The sequence below is a fragment of the Schistocerca piceifrons genome, unplaced genomic scaffold, assembly GCF_021461385.2.
Source record: "Schistocerca piceifrons isolate TAMUIC-IGC-003096 unplaced genomic scaffold, iqSchPice1.1 HiC_scaffold_987, whole genome shotgun sequence".
Lineage (NCBI taxonomy): Eukaryota > Metazoa > Arthropoda > Insecta > Orthoptera > Acrididae > Schistocerca > Schistocerca piceifrons.
In genome coordinates this window covers 27,501-30,000 of record NW_025729263.1, presented here as the reverse complement: position 1 = coordinate 30,000, position 2,500 = coordinate 27,501, and the positions used below count along the sequence as shown (strand labels likewise).

Sequence of the window (2,500 nt, the reverse complement as noted above, 5' to 3'; positions counted from 1 at the left end):
AATTACTGTAGTGTTGCCCACCCGCAACCCTCGCAATATAGTTCGCTACTCGCACTGCCCGCACCCCTGTGTATCGCTTCATGTTAAACACCTTGCAAGTCTTGCTCACTTTCCACATGCTCCTGCTGTACACTGTAATGTGGATGGCAGCAGGACGTACATGCCGCCCCTCCCCACGTCCCCACCTTGCCCCCTGCCTTCGCAAGCTGGTTGGTGAGAAGTTTGCATGTTCAATGCCCTTCGCATGCGACGTACTCAGGCTACGTTGTGGTGCGGCCTGTGTCAACTGTCCGCTGATGTCGTACGCGTGAACCACAATCTGTACTGCACATTCGTCCTTATGTACTGAATGATACATCGTGGCACATGTGTGACCGCACAACGACTGCGCCCAAAAACGGCGGACCATACAGTGCAAATATTGTGCACGCAGCTACGTGTCGTCTCCCTATGAGAGCTGGATTGCAGTGTGGTACGCCATAGAGACGTGTGGGAGGAACGGACGCCGTGGATGGCGATCAGCATGAGCTGTCTGTTGATGTATTCGGACCTAGTCGTCTCTCCTCACACACCGTGATGGCATGGTGCACCGCGTTCCATATCTGCGACATGCTACAGAGGCCGGTTGACAGTCGTTCGAGCAATGGACATCGCATACGTACGGGGGCCACCTTCCACGTATTGTCTAGGCGTGCACATTTTGTTGCGTGTATGTGGGCAGACGTAGTGTGGCGTGACACCTGACACAGGCATGCAATAATCGTTGAAGTTGCAAATGGCGATGGACGCCTGCGTTTTCTGGTGAAGTTACGCAAATGAACAAATGGTAACCTGTTGTGGTGCGGTTGTTCTCGCTAGGGGTGAATCGGTGATGGCGACGATAGGTTGAGGTACTAACCGGTTGTTCCAGCGATACCCACCATGCCGACGAAACTGAACGGCATCTGGGTGTGAAGCGATACGCGGCGGTGGCTGGGTGGGACCGTCCCCGGCCGGTGAGGGGGCGCCTCCCGGCGTGCTGGCCGCGCGGTGCGTGGGCGCACGCGCTACAGCCGGCTGGTGGGGGCGGCCAGTGGCAGGCGCGCCGGCCGACGGACGCGGCAGGCGTCGCAGCTGCGCGCCGGCGCACCCTGCGCGCGGCGCCGTGCGGCCAAAGTAGGTCCTCGCGGGCCCGGTGCGAAGCGCGGTGGACATCTTCAGTGTGCTGGTCCGATTGAGGACTGTGTGCGTTGAGGATGCGCCGCCGCCCGGCGCTCGGCGCCGCGACGCCGTCTGCTGCTCGGTCGCCCCAGCGGTTCTCGCTGGTGGTTTGTATCGCAGCTGTGCGGATGTGTTGGCGCGTGCGCTGTGCTGGGAGAGTTCGCTTCGGCACCCAAGTGGGGCTTTTGTCCTTCTGTGGCGCTGGCGTTGGAGCTGCCGGTCACCGTAGGTGGCGCGTGTTGTCTCCCGCCGGCAATGCCACGACAGCACGCTCCCGGGCCTCTGTCGGCAGCGGCAAGCTCAGTTGGGAGCACGGGTGGTCGCACCGAAAGCGTCTACTCGCCTAACTCCGGGCGATTGCGCCTCTCTCGAACCCGACCAAGTACTTGGGACGGCGCTGCGCGCCGCCGGGACCTGAGAGGGTTTCGAGGTGTATTGTGCAGGGGAGCTCAGCCTCCTCCTGTTTGCAGAATGATTGAGCGGACGCTTGCGTGTTCGCGCGGGCCCCCGGGACACACTCCCGGGCGGCCGGCTGCTCAGCTCTAGTTGACGCAGCTCCCTGGTTGATCCTGCCAGTAGTCATATGCTTGTCTCAAAGATTAAGCCATGCATGTCTCAGTACAAGCCGCATTAAGGTGAAACCGCGAATGGCTCATTAAATCAGTTATGGTTCCTTAGATCGTACCCACGTTACTTGGATAACTGTGGTAATTCTAGAGCTAATACATGCAAACAGAGTCCCGACCAGAGATGGAAGGGACGCTTTTATTAGATCAAAACCAATCGGTCGGCTCGTCCGGTCCGTTTGCCTTGGTGACTCTGAATAACTTTGGGCTGATCGCACGGTCCTCGTACCGGCGACGCATCTTTCAAATGTCTGCCTTATCAACTGTCGATGGTAGGTTCTGCGCCTACCATGGTTGTAACGGGTAACGGGGAATCAGGGTTCGATTCCGGAGAGGGAGCCTGAGAAACGGCTACCACATCCAAGGAAGGCAGCAGGCGCGCAAATTACCCACTCCCGGCACGGGGAGGTAGTGACGAAAAATAACGATACGGGACTCATCCGAGGCCCCGTAATCGGAATGAGTACACTTTAAATCCTTTAACGAGTATCTATTGGAGGGCAAGTCTGGTGCCAGCAGCCGCGGTAATTCCAGCTCCAATAGCGTATATTAAAGTTGTTGCGGTTAAAAAGCTCGTAGTTGGATTTGTGTCCCACGCTGTTGGTTCACCGCCCGTCGGTGTTTAACTGGCATGTATCGTGGGACGTCCTGCCGGTGGGGCGAGCTGAAGGCGT

The 2,500-nt window shown here is 58.2% G+C and overlaps 1 non-coding gene across 1 annotated transcript in view; it reads left to right on the top strand.

Moving 5' to 3' along the window:
* Positions 1-1,756: 1,756 nt before the first annotated feature.
* The window catches only part of LOC124774796, a 1,909-nt gene continuing 1,165 nt past the window's right edge, over positions 1,757-2,500 (top strand). Inside the window, exon 1 of the ribosomal RNA XR_007015508.1 lies at positions 1,757-2,500. This exon is cut by the window's right edge and continues 1,165 nt beyond it. This is a non-coding gene — a ribosomal RNA (small subunit ribosomal RNA).